Source organism: Hylobates moloch, unplaced genomic scaffold (assembly GCF_009828535.3).
Source record: "Hylobates moloch isolate HMO894 unplaced genomic scaffold, HMol_V3 SCAFFOLD_6, whole genome shotgun sequence".
NCBI lineage: Eukaryota > Metazoa > Chordata > Mammalia > Primates > Hylobatidae > Hylobates > Hylobates moloch.
Genome location: NW_026652281.1, coordinates 2,110,839 through 2,124,062, shown reverse-complemented (window position 1 = coordinate 2,124,062; position 13,224 = coordinate 2,110,839). Strand labels below are relative to the sequence as shown.

The 13,224-nt window shown below is 53.0% G+C and overlaps 1 protein-coding gene across 2 annotated transcripts in view; it reads right to left on the bottom strand.

The window, feature by feature from the left end:
- The window catches only part of CA5A (carbonic anhydrase 5A), a 58,135-nt gene that overhangs the window by 31,690 nt on the left and 13,221 nt on the right, over positions 1 to 13,224 (bottom strand). The gene's annotated exons all lie outside the window — the stretch shown is intronic.

Below are 13,224 nucleotides of genomic sequence, written 5' to 3'. Positions count from 1 at the left end.
ACGCTGGAATGCGGTGGCGTGATCTCACCTCACTGCAACCTCCGCCTCCCGAGTTCAAGAGTTTCTCTTGCCTCAGCCTCTCAAGACGCTGGGACTACAGGTGTGCACCACCACACCCGTCTATTTTTTTTTTATATTTTTAGTAGAGACGGGGTTTCACCATGTTGGCCAGGATGGTCTCGATCTCCTGACCTCATGATAAGCCCACCTTGGCTTCCCAAAGTGCTGGGATTACAGGCATGAGCCACTGTGCCCACCCTGTCACAGAATTCTTTACTGCAGCAGCCTCTGACGGGCTGGACCCCGCCTCTCTACCCATTGGAGTAAAAGACAAGTCAGCCCTTTCCAGTCTGCCTTCTGAGGGGAATCATGGGGCCCTGGGAACATGCGGCCCCTCCTCAGGCTGGCTCGGGGCGTCTGCACGCCTGTACATGAACAAGGGACTTGCCTGAAACGGCGGCCACCCTAGGCTCTGAACCAAGCACGCTCAGGAGAAAACCCAAAAAGGCTACTGTGTCTCACTGGCTCTATGATACGCAAATAAGGAGGGAAGCCAAACGTTCGTTCGTCTAAGCGGGTAACTGCAAACTGCAAAGGAAGGCTGGGCCACTGCGTTTTCGGGAACAGCAGGTGCAGGGGCCGATGGATAACTCGGGCTGGGCTGGAGCGGCCCCTGGTGGCAGGTCCGTGGAGAGGCACCCGGAACCTGGCAACGCGGCCCGCGCGGGGCGCACGCACTTCCGGAAGACACAGAGACCTTTTCACGGAAAATGCCAGCGGGTGTGGATTCCACAGGATCCTCTTCAGCATCAGTCTAGTGTGGGATTCATACACCTTGAGCCTCTTTCAAGGTGAAACAGAGAATCTCACTGCAAATTTTAAATCCCACTGTAAATTCCAAAATTAGACCTGTGCCGCAAAGACCGCCCACCGTCAAAATGCCACGCGTGTGTCTTTAAAAACTGGAAAGCTGTGTTTCGTTGCTCTTCCTGTAGACAACACAGCATGGGGGTCAGGAGTGGGGTCTGGAGTCGGACGCACGTTCAGAGGCTGGGGCCACAACTCCCAAACTGTGTGCTCTAGGTCCAGATTTTGCACCCCTCCTAGCCTCAGTTTCCCCATCTGTAAAGTGGGGATGATCCTTGAATCCCCACCATAGGACTGTTGTTACGATTAAGTCACATGGGAAATACGAAGTCCTTAGCACGCTTGACGTAAAGGAATCACTCTAAAACAAACAAACAAACAAAAAAACAACAACCAACTGAAAGCCACTGAAGCCTTCATGGGGTGCAACACCTAATGAAGGAGCAAAGGCTCTCGATGGCCAGGTTCTGGAGTGTCCCGGGCACCACGCATCCTGTCCATGAGCTCACGTCGTTGTTGTGATGGAGAAGGCTTCGTGCGTACCAGAGTGTGACAGAGGAGCTGGCGTTCACTGGGCACCTGCTACCTGCTGGGCATTGCGAGGTAACTTGATGTTCCTCCCAGGATGAACTCCTCACAATGGCCCTACAGAGCAGGTCCTGTGAGCCTAACTTTGAGATGAGGAAATTGAGACGCAGAGAGGTTCGGTCACCTGCCCCAGTTTAGCCGACAACCTCACCCAGATCTGACGGTCCAGGCCCTCAGCTTTTGTAGTAGGGTTCAGGCCAAACTCTGCTACTTCCCTTGCCAGTAAAGTTAGGGACCCAATTTAAGGCTGCAGACCTGGATAAAATAATCTCAAAGTGACTTCTTTTTTTTTACGTGGAGTCTCACTCTGTCACCCAGACTGCAGCGTGGTGGGGTGCTCTCAGCTCACTGCAACCTCTGCCTCCCAGGTTCCAGTGATCCTCCCGCCTCAGCCTCCTGAGTTGCTGGGACTACAGACATGTGTTACCACACCCCACTAATTTTTGTTTTTGTTTTTGTTTCTTTGAGATGGAGCCTTGCTCTGTCACCTGGGCTGGAGTGCAATGGCCAGATCTCGGCTCACTTGCAACCTCCACCTCCTGAGCTCAAGCGATTCTCTCACCTCAGCTTCCCGAGTAGCTGGGATTATAGGCACCCGCCAGCATGCCCAGCTAATTTTTGTATTTTTAGTAGAGACGGAGTTTCACCATGTGGGCCAGGCTGGTCTTGAACTCTTGACCTCAAGTGATCTGCCGCCTCAGCCTCCCAAAGTGCTGGGATTACAAGCATGAGCCACTGTGCCTAGCCTAAAGTGACTTTTCATAATGACAATACAATATCAGGGTATTCTCCTTAATTAAAAAAAAAAAAAAAGGCAAGCCCAATTCACGAAAAGGGGTCTTTAAGCTGCCAGCCCCCATCCCCCAGACTCTGCTATCATCAGGGCTGGTCCACTGGGCAGCACTGGCCACTGTTGCCTCAGCGTTCTGTGCAAGCAGGTGCGTCAGAACCGGCTCATGGAGATATACTTGAATGATTGTCTCAGCGCGTGCCAGACTCCTCAAACATAACAACAGATGACATTTGGGGCCAGCTCCAGGCTGTGACGTGCTGGCCCCAGAGAATATTGACTCTGCTATTACAACCGATGCTGTTAATAGCCATCTATTTGTAGTTTGGGGCTTTTATCAAGATGAGCAGGCTTTTGGCAGGCACGGGTTGTTTGAAGGCTTAAAATTAGTACAAGAGAAGTTTGAGAGGCTTAAAATTAGTACAAGAGGAGTTTGAGATGTTCTAATTACTGGAAATTTCAAATAACACAATGCTGCAAGGGACTGGCCTGCTTCCGGGGCCGCCCTGGGAGCTAATGCACGTTCCCAAGCTGTAACGGGTGACGGCTGAGGGCTTCTGTGTGCCACCTCTCCAGGCAGGAAGGGGCCGCAGCCTCTGCAAGCCCCTGCCCACAGAACTCCAAGACAACGGAACCTAGACTGCTCCCTGGAAGTTAGCCTCTGAGACCATCACATATTGGCGCTGGTTTGAAAGCCAGGCAAACGTGGGCTCCAACCCTGGCTGCACACGGTGGGGCTTTGCAAGTTGTTTATAGGTCTGTGGCCCAGATTAGACGTTTGTAAATGGACAATGATGGCGACTTCAGGGGGCCATGGCACGGATTGAGTACTGTGACGCTTACAAAGTACCTCCTTAACAGTCCCTGGCACGCAGTGAGAGCTCAAAGAATAGTAGCCACTTACTATTACTATGACTGGTGTTATTGTTATTATTAAAATTACTGTCATCGCCCAGGCACAGTGGCTCACACCGGTAATCCCAGCACTTTGGGAGGCTGGGGCGGGCAGATCACTTGAGGTCAGACATTTGAGACCAGCCTGGGCAACATGGTGAAACCCTGTCTCTACTAAAAATACAAAAATTAGCTGGGCATGCTGGCACGCGACTGTAGTCCCAGCTACTTGGGAGGCGGAGGTGAGAGAATCGCTTGAACCCGGGAGGTGGAGGTTGCAGTGAGCCGAGGTCGCGTCACTGCACTCCAGCCTGGGCGACAGAGGGAGACTCCATCTCAATAAATAAATAAACAATAAAATAAAATAAAATTGCTATCATCACCGCCATCATCTCTCTACGGCAGAGATCCACAGTCCCCTGAAACAGATACCATGAGTCTCAAGGTAAGACCTGCACATAAAGACGTCGAAAGATACATACGTCTTAAGAACACGTCCATGAGAAGGGGCTTTGTCAGCCATGCAAGCAGGAAAGAAGAAAAGTCCCTCATTCATCGGACAACACCCGCTGAGTTTTTCCCTTGTGCCGGGACAGAGGGAGGAGGCTCTGGGCTCAGACTTGCCCTCGCAGAGCTTGGAATCCAGGAGGGGCAGACGGTGGTAGAGATGAAAAGCTGTGTGTCTAAGAGGTGAGGGCGTGGGCTTGGGGGCCCTGAACTTGCTTGGGACGCCCAGGAGGGCCCCCATGGAAGCGGCGTTTCAGTGGAGCCCTGAAGATGGATTTCTAGTTGTCAGGTGAAGATAATGGCGGCTCCAGGCAGAAAGGGACGACCAGTGGAAGGGACCCTGGTGACAGCAGCCACCATGACAGAACAGATGGAAGTACCAGCTGGCAAAGGCACTGTCGGGGCAGCGGGAGATGGGATTGGAGGGGCATAGGGTCGGCGCCGGTGGTGGCGAAAGGAAGGGGGGCCTTCGCCAACAAACCCCAACAGGGTTTTTTTTTTTTGAGACAGAGTCTCGCTCTGTCACCCAGGCTGGATGCAGTGGTACAATCTTGGCTCGCTGCAGCCTCTGCCTCCCAGGTTCAAGCAATTCTCCTACCTCAGCCTCCCGTGTAGCTGGGATTACAGGCACGCACCACCACAACTGGCTAATTTTTGTATATTTAGTAGAGACGGGGTTTCGCCATGTTGGCCAGGCTGGTCTCAAACTCCTGACCTCAGGTGATCCACCTGCCTCAGCCTCCCAAAGTGCTGGAATTATAGGTGTGAGCCACCACACCTGGCCCATCAACAGGTTTTGAATGTTCCAGTCTTTTTTTTTGTTTTTTTTTTTTTTGAGACAGGGGTCTCATTCTGTCACCCAGGCTGGAGTGCAGTGGTGCGATCATGGCTCACTGCAGCCATCCTCCCCTCTCTGCCTCCTGAGTAGCTCAGACCACCAGGCCCGGCTAATTTTTTTTGACCAGACCACTGTTAAAAGCCCAGAAGAATCCTGCAGCTCGCTGTGGTGGGCTATTTGCGTGTGCTAGAGTCTATTCAGCATTTCAGACAGAAAAGCCTCAGCATTCCTCTTCCGTGGGTCTCCACCGTAGCTTCTTTGAAATCTCTGCTCTTTCTTGCACCTTCCCATCTGAGTCTCTGCGCCATGGCCCTCCCCTCCTCTCCAGTATGAAGAGCCCACACTCAGCTTCCCTCCCTCCTCCTCCACCCCACACTGCCCCAGCACCTCACCTCCCAATGACTGACTCCTCCCCGGTCTTGCACACACCTGGGGAGCGTAGCTGGCCCGTCCTGCACACCAGCCTTGCAGGCTCGGTGAGTAGACCATCCTTGTCTGCTCTTGCCAGGTGTGGTCGTGTGTAGTGGCCCAAGGGGGGTCATCTGGGAGGGCACCAGGAAGCGTAAGTGACGTCCACCACGAGGAAGCATAAGGGATGTCCACCACAAGAGGCGTGGGGAGTGGCGGCAGCACGTTCATCCACTGTGCGTGACTTCGTTTATTTCCCCGATGCCCTTCTCCCGGACTTCCTGGCTGGATCTCCGTGAGTGCCAGGGCTGGGTCTGGGAAGGGTTTGGGACCCAGCACATCACCTGGCACAGTCCGTGTTTGCTCAGTATTTGCTGAGAGGAAACCGCAGCCACGTCACCGACTTACAACAGGAGCTTCTCGTATGGAGCAGAAACGTGTTCTTGCCCGTGGCTTTGCCGGAGCTCCGAGCAGTGGCGAGAGGAAGTCACAGGTGACCATGGTGGGCATTACCGCCTGACGGGGTTGCTGGCTGGTCCTGAGCTCATCACTGTCCATCTCCCGCATCCACAGGGATTTCTATTAAGTGCAGCTTTTCGTCAGGCAACCGCCCACGGCACTGAGGGGTGGGACAATGGCAAATTGACCAAAACGCTCAGGGGGTGCTAGCCACGCGGCGGGTTCAGATGCGGACCGCCAGCCCCACGAGCTTGGAGTGCCGTTCAGCCCTGCTGCACCCGCGTCTGTCTCCAAGGCTGAGGAACTGGGGTGGAAGGAGGAGGCAAAGAGCCGTCTGAACACAGCTAGAGCCACTCACTGGCCCCTGCAGGGGAGCAACGCAGTGGGGAAGCCAGGAGGGAGGGAAAGTGCACTTGCAGTGGGTGGGCACGGGGGCTCAGCTACTGGCAGAGAGCAACACGAGGGAACCACGCAAGAGCAGGAGGGAGGACACGGGGACGGGCGCAGGGCTGGAGGACCAGGCAGTCCACAAGGTGGTCAGGACCTGAGCTGGCGGCTGGGCTTGGGAGGGGCTGGCATGGAGTCACGGGCCACTGTCCCCAGAGTGTTTCCCTAGGCAAGGTTCTCATTCCCCTCGTCGGGGGCGCGGGGCGGGGGGGGGGCACAGAGAAGCGCAGCAATGAGCCAGGAACAGAGCTGAGATGAAACCTCGGCCTCTCCTATCTTCAGAACGAGAATTAATCCACAGAGGAGCCAAGGAAAACGCGGGGCACCGAGTAGACGGGTGAGGAGTGTGAGCGATGTGGCCGGCATGACCGCCCCACCATCAGCTCCATCCTGAGCGCTTCACGGACGTGGCCCTCATCATCCACACAACTGCCCCAGGAGCCACTGAAGGAGGCTCCACGAAACCTCAACTCGCGTTGCAGCGCACATCCGACCACACTCGCCTTTGATCACTTTTATCACCCGGGGTCCTGCAGTCAGGGCTTTGTGCCTGCAGCGGTCCGTGGGAAACAATCTACAATTCGAAGCTCCACCAAACTCACTCTGAGTCATGGAATTTCTGTCACTGACTGCTTTCCTCCAAGGCCCAAACTGGATGTATAAACTTCCAAAGAAAACTTCACATTGAAAAAGTGTGGCCAGGTGCGGGGGCTCATGCCTGTAATCCCAGCACTTTGGGAGGCCAAGGCGCGTGGATCACAAGGTCAGGAGTTCGAGACCAGTCTGGCCAAGATGGTGAAACCCCGTCTCTACTAAAAATAAAAAATTAGCCAGGCGTGGTGACAGGCGCCTGTAGTCCCAGCTACTCGGGAGGCTGAGGCAGGAGAATTCCTTGAACCTGGGAGGCGGAGGTTGCAGTGAGCCGAGATCGTGCCACTGCAGTCTAGCCTCGGTGACAGAGCGAGACTCCATCTCAAAAAAAAAAAAAAAAAAAGGAAAAAGTGATGTACCCACAGCATTGTAGAATGATGTTTACAAAGGAAAAACAAGGCTGGGCGTGGTGGAGTGAACCTGTAGTCCCAGCTACTTGGGAGGCTAAGGTGAGAGGGTGGTTTGAGCTCAGGAGAAGCTTGCAGTGAGCCCAGATGCACTTCACCTTGGGCAACAGTGCCAGATCCTGTGTCAAAAATAATTTTTTTTTTTTTTTGGTGGCTCACACCTGTAGATGCAGCTACTCAGGAGGCTGAGGTGGGAGGATCAATTGAGCTCGGGAGGCCGAGGCTGCAGTGAGCAGAGATCGCACCACTGCACTCCAGCCTGGGTGACAGAGCCAGATCCTGTCTCGGAAAAAAAAAAAAAAAGGAAAAACTATTGTTTATGCCATCACCGCGCAGTAAACATAGTTACTGATATTTTTACTTGCAGTGTAACTTTCTGGCCCCTTCCCATAGCCACGTGTATTTGGTAAGCTTTTCTTTTCAAAATAAGCCAATAACATTTAATAAGTAACAACAGTGTATTAGTCTGTTTTCATCCTGCTGATTAAGCTATACCTGAGACTGGGTAATTTACAAAGAAAAAGAGGTTGAATGGACTCACAGTTCCACGTGGCTGGGGAGGCCTCACAATCATGGCAGAAGGTGAAAGGCAGGTCTTGCATGGCGGCAGCCAAGAGAGAGAATGAGAACCAAGCAAAAGGGGTTACTCGGGAGCCTGTGGCAGGAGAATGGCATGAACCCGGGAGGCGGAGCTTGCAGTGAGCAGAGATCGCGCCACTGCACTCCAGCCTGGGTGACAGAGCGAGACTCCGTCTCAAAAAAAAAAAAAAAAAACCCATCAGATTGGCTGGGTGCAGTGGCTTACGCCTGTAATCCCAGCACTTTGGGAGGCTGAGGTGGGTGGATAGCTTGAGGTCGGGAGTTCGAGACCAGCCTGGCCCACATGGTGAAACTCTGTCTCTACTAAAAATACAAAAATTAGCCAGGCATGGTAGCACACATCTGTAATCCCAGTTACTCAGGAAACAGAGGCGGGAGAAACGCTTGTACCTGGGAGGCAGAGGTTGCAGTGAGCCGCGATCATACCACTACACTCCAGCTTGAGGGACCGAGACTCCATCTCAAAAAACAAATGAACAAACAAACAAAAAACTCATCAGATCTCGTGATACTTATTCACTACCATGAGAACAGGATGGGGAAACTGCTACAATTCAAGATGAGATTTGCTGGGGACACAGACAAAGCATATAAAACAGCTACTTGCTAAATTACACCCCTAGGCTGGGCGCGGTGGTTCATGCCTGTAATCCCAGCATTTTGGGAGGCTGAGGCGGGCGGATCACCTGAGCTTAGGAGTTCGAGACCAGCCTGGCCAACACGGCAAAACCCTGTCTCTACTAAAAATACAAAAATTAGCTGGGCATGGTGAAATTAGCTGGGCATGGTGAAATTAGCTGGGCATGGTGGCAGATGCCTGTAATCCCAGCTACTTGGGAGGCTGAGGCAGGAGAATCGTTTGAATCCGGGAGGTAGAAGCTGCAGTGAGCCAAGATCACACCACTGTGCTCCAGCCTGGGCCACAGAGCAAAGCCTCATCTTAAAAAAAAAAAAAAAATTACATCCCTGGCCTGTGAATATTAACATAAAGACTCAGTCCACTCCCTCCACACTCTCCTACACTCAGCCACTCTGCCTGTTCCCTGAACCTGCCAGGCCTGTTTCTGCCCAGCCCCTTGAACTTGCAGCTTCACAGTTAGAGAAGAGTTCTCAGAGAAGAGTTCTCAGAGAAGACACAGGACGCCCAGTTAAGTTTGAATTACAAAGAAAGCAACCCATTTTTAGTGTAGATCTCAAATATTTAGCATAAGTATGGTTTGTGTAACATTTAGGATGCTCGTATTTTAAAACGGTGATGCTGGAATGCTTCTCCCCACCGTCACGAAGCTGGCACTTTCTTACCAGCTGGGACTTGGGTCCAACGGGGTCTTTTCTGACTATGCTGTGTAATGCTCACAACCTCCCTCAGTGGAGTCATCGCTGGCCTATCACCTGGTTTCATTTTCATCACAGCACTTATCGCTATCCAAAACCATCTTCTTTCTTATGTACATATTTGTTTATTATTCTGCAAACTTGCATAGAGAAGTACCTATTTATTAATTAATGTTTACCAATTTTCTTATCCCAACAGAATGCAAGCTCTATGGGAGCAGGGATTTCCCTGTCTTGATTGATCCTTTGTCCCTACAAAAGACTACACAGCACACGGGGGTTGCCGTGCACCTGGGAACCATCTGGGAAGCTGGACGATTAGAAATGGGCTTTTGGGCTGGGCATGGTGGCTCACGCCTGTAATCCCAGCACTTTGGGAGGCCAGGGCGGGAGGATCACGAGGTCAGGAGATCGAGACCATCCTGGCTAGCACGGTGAAACCCCATTTGTAATAAAAATACAAAAAAAAAAAATTAGCCGGGCGTGGTGGCGGGCACCTGTAGTCCCAGCTACTCGGCAGGCTGAGGCAGGAGAATGGCGTGAACCTGGGAGGCAGAGCTTGCAGTGAGCCGAGATCGCGCCACTGCACTCCAGCCTGGGCGACAGAGCGAGACTCTGTCTCAAATAAAAAAAAAGAAAAAAAAAAGAAATGGGCTTTTGGATCCAAATGATAACAACAGTGGCTCCACCGCCTGACATTTTGTCCAGCATGATCCCACCCCTGGTCACAGTTGATTGGACAGGGATGGGCACTCAAACCATGCTGGACCAATCAGAGCCCCTTCCTCAGTCCCACTCCTAATTAGTGCAGGGCTGGGCCAATCAGAGTCACTGCTCTGGGAATTTAGAATTGGAAGTGAGCAAGAACAGGAACAGTGGCTCCCCAGTGGCTGAATCGCTAACAGGTAAACTTTGGAAGCTGTTTGATACATTTTCATTTTTCAGTCTTGAGGACCAGAAAGCAGAGAAAACATCTGTAGAGAACAAGGGGACACTGACTTCTACCTAACTTCCCCCAAAATATTCACACCCAAGCCTGAGGGAAGGAACAGGAGCTACATACAGAATGGAGATGGAAACACACATGTGTGCACACATGCACAAACACATGCGCACACACAAACACACATATGCACACATGCACACGAACACACGTGCATGTACGTATACACACATGCTCACACAGTGCACACATGCACACCCGCACATGAACACATACACGAACACATGCACACACGTGCACACACATGAACACACATGCACACATGTATACACAGTGCACATGTGCACACACGCACATGAACACACACACAAACACACATGCACACACACGTGCACACACATATAGTCGTTTTAGGAACTAGACTGCCAGTTTATGAATTTGCAACGATAAATAACTTTCCCAGGATATACGCGTGATGGTCACATCCTTTCCTCTCAGTCCAGGGGTCGTCCTTGAACCAGACAGCCACCGTCCCAGTCCTCATAGTGCCAGGATTCCCCTCCAAGGAATTCACTCTTCCCCTGTCTCTCAACTTGGAGCTGCCGATTTGTGCCCCACTAGAGGAGTCAAGAGGTCCCTAGAGCCTCCTCCTCTCATGCGGACAGCCTGGCAGGCACCCCCCAACTCCGGGCTCTCAGGCCTCATTTGGATTCATTTTGAAGGAAGCTATTGTCTACTAAATGCTTAATTCTCCCAGAACGGTGCCAAGTGCTTCAAACAGCCTTGCCCAATGAGCTGGGCCCTCCCGCACCTTTAGGGAATGAGCTGAGCTGCCTGCGGGGGCACTCGAGGTGGGACAGGCACAGTGTGGCAGCACGTGGATCTGGCTGCTGTTTTCCTTTGTGACTGGCACCTCTCCTCTCCCCGTTACCTCCTCCACCCGCTTTGCTCCCCCAGCCTTTCCTCCTTGGCCTTCAAGGCCATGCACATTCCCTGGAAAGAGCCTTTGCCGCCACCTCTGTTACTCATCATCCTTGGCCCGTGCTTGCTCCAACTGCTGGCACCCCCAGCTGCTAGGAAAACTGCTGGCAGTGTCCGCACCAACGGAAATTTCCTTGGCCTCTCCGTTTGTTTCGCTTTGTTTCTGGCCCTGCCACGGCATGGCCCAGGCCTCGGGAGCCTGTCTGTGCTCAGTTCTCTGCACATCGTCCACTCCCTTCCCTTCCTCTTATGGGCACTGCCCCTCCTTCCATCCAGGGGTTGCTGTGTTTTCATCTCGTTCTTCTCTGTTTCTCTCTGAAAACCTTTCTCTAGCCCTACCTGTCCTTCATCTGAGGTTCTCGTTCCCACCGTCCCTAGCGGCTCCCGATTCCCAATCTGGGTGAACAAAGAGGACAGAAAATCTGTGAAGGAGAGGACCGAGAACCTGGAAAAATCAGCTGCAGAGACGGGGAGGGGATGGGGAGCACGTGAAGCTGAGTGGGAGAGAAAGAAAAAGGAAACTGGGTTTTGGAGAAAATGACAAATAAAGTGAAACCAGATTGCCCCGTGTGGACGGGAGCCAAGGGAGGGATGACCCAGCTCATTTCCACAGCCCGAGAGAGACACAAGATCCTTCTTTCGGTCTTTGACAGGGAGGGTTGAAATCCTTTGAGCAGATGTGAAGCCAGTGGGGAAGCCAAAAGTGGGGTCAGGACAAGGTCAGAGGCTGACGCTGGGAGACACAGGCAGCAGCAGTGGCCTTGGACCTGAGAGCAACCGAGTCAGGGAGGGGCTGAGGTCGGCTCGGGGTCCATGGCAAGGGCGCACGTCCAGTGAGGAGGGCGCCCCATCATCACTCTGGGAACAGCATCCTCGGCTGTCCTGCGGGAGTGCTGCCCCCCACTCTCCGATCACACCTTGCTCCGGGCGGGGTCACCCTGGGGCTGGCCAGACAAGAGGCCAAAGCCGGGCCTCTGAGAATCAGCCCTGGGATGGTGGCTGGAACTGCCGGGAAAGAGGCGATGTCGCTCCACTGGAAGCCAAGCCACAGCCTCGGGCGGCCACCTTCCCCCCATCAGGGAAGCCCCATGAGTATCCTCTGGGAAAAGCAGAGCCTGGGGGAGCACTCAGAGCCCTGGCAGTCGACGACCCCTACACCTGGTTGCAGCCCGGATTCTTTAGGATTGGAGCCGGCAAATCTCCCTCTTCTTTGCTTAAGCCAATTTGAGGTGGGGTTCTGCCAGGTCAACCGAAAAGAAGTCTTAAGAAGTCTTAATGGAATTCCTCACTTGGAGAGCAGCAGTGAGATCCCAGGCAGCAGGGCCAGGAGGGAAGAAAGCATGGGGCAGGGGCGGGTGGGAGATGGCTCATGCTGGCTCTGGAGCTGAATGCAAATCTCTTCCCAACTCCACTGCCGGTGACTGCACCTTGAACACTTGCACTCTGCCATGCAGGAGTATTTGCACCATGGAAAGTGGCGAACACCACACGTCACCGCTCTTGTCCCTCCACCTAGCCCCGGAAAGCCAGCTGCTAGGCCTGTACCGGCGTTCCCCACCCATGGACACAAGAGGGCTGGGCTTACCTGGGACCACTTCTGAAAGTTGCACCAGCCCCAGCTTCCCCTAGGACAAGGCTGAGTCACGAAGCATGGAGAAGGCTGCGCTGCAGTCTGCATAGGTGGAGTTAAACAGGCCATAGCCCACTCGCCCCTCACCCGGGGTCTGCACAGACCCCACCTGCAGCCAAATTACATTTGCGCACACAGTAAAAGGATGGAAACTGATGATCCTCCTGCTCCCTCCCTTCCATTTCTTTGCTATCAATTTAGTCACTGTTTTTTGTTTGTTTGTTTGTTTTTGAGGCGATGTCTTGCTCTGTCGCCCAGGCTGGAGGGCAGTGGTGCGATCTCAGCTCACTGCAGCCTCCACCTCCTGGGTTCAAGCAATTCTCCTGCCTCAGCCTCCCAAGTAGCTGGGACTACAGGTGCGCATCACCACACTCGGCTAATTTTTTAATTTTTAGTAGAGACGGGGTTTCACCATGTTGGCCAGGCTGGTCTGGAACTCCTGACCTCAGGTGATCCACCTGCCTCTGCCTCCCAAAGTACTGGGATTACAGGCGTGAGCTACTGCGCCTGGCCAATTTAGTCACTTTTATTTTATTTTATTTTTCTGATACTAAGTCTCACTTTGTTGCCCAGGCTGGAGTGCAGTGGCGTGATCTCGACTCACTTACAACTTCCGCCTCCCAGGTTCAAGCAATTCTTCTGCCTCAGCCTCCCCAGTAGCTGGGATTACAGGTGCTTACCACCATGCCCAGCTAATTTTTGTATTTTTACTATTTTTTTTGAGACCAGGTTTCACTCTTGTCACCCAGGCTGGAGTGCAATGGCACGATCTCGGCTCACCGCAAACTCCACCTACCAGGTTCAAGCGACTCTCCTGCCTTAGCCTTCCGAGTAGCTGGGATTCCAGGCATGCAGCACCATGCCTGGCTACTTTTGTAT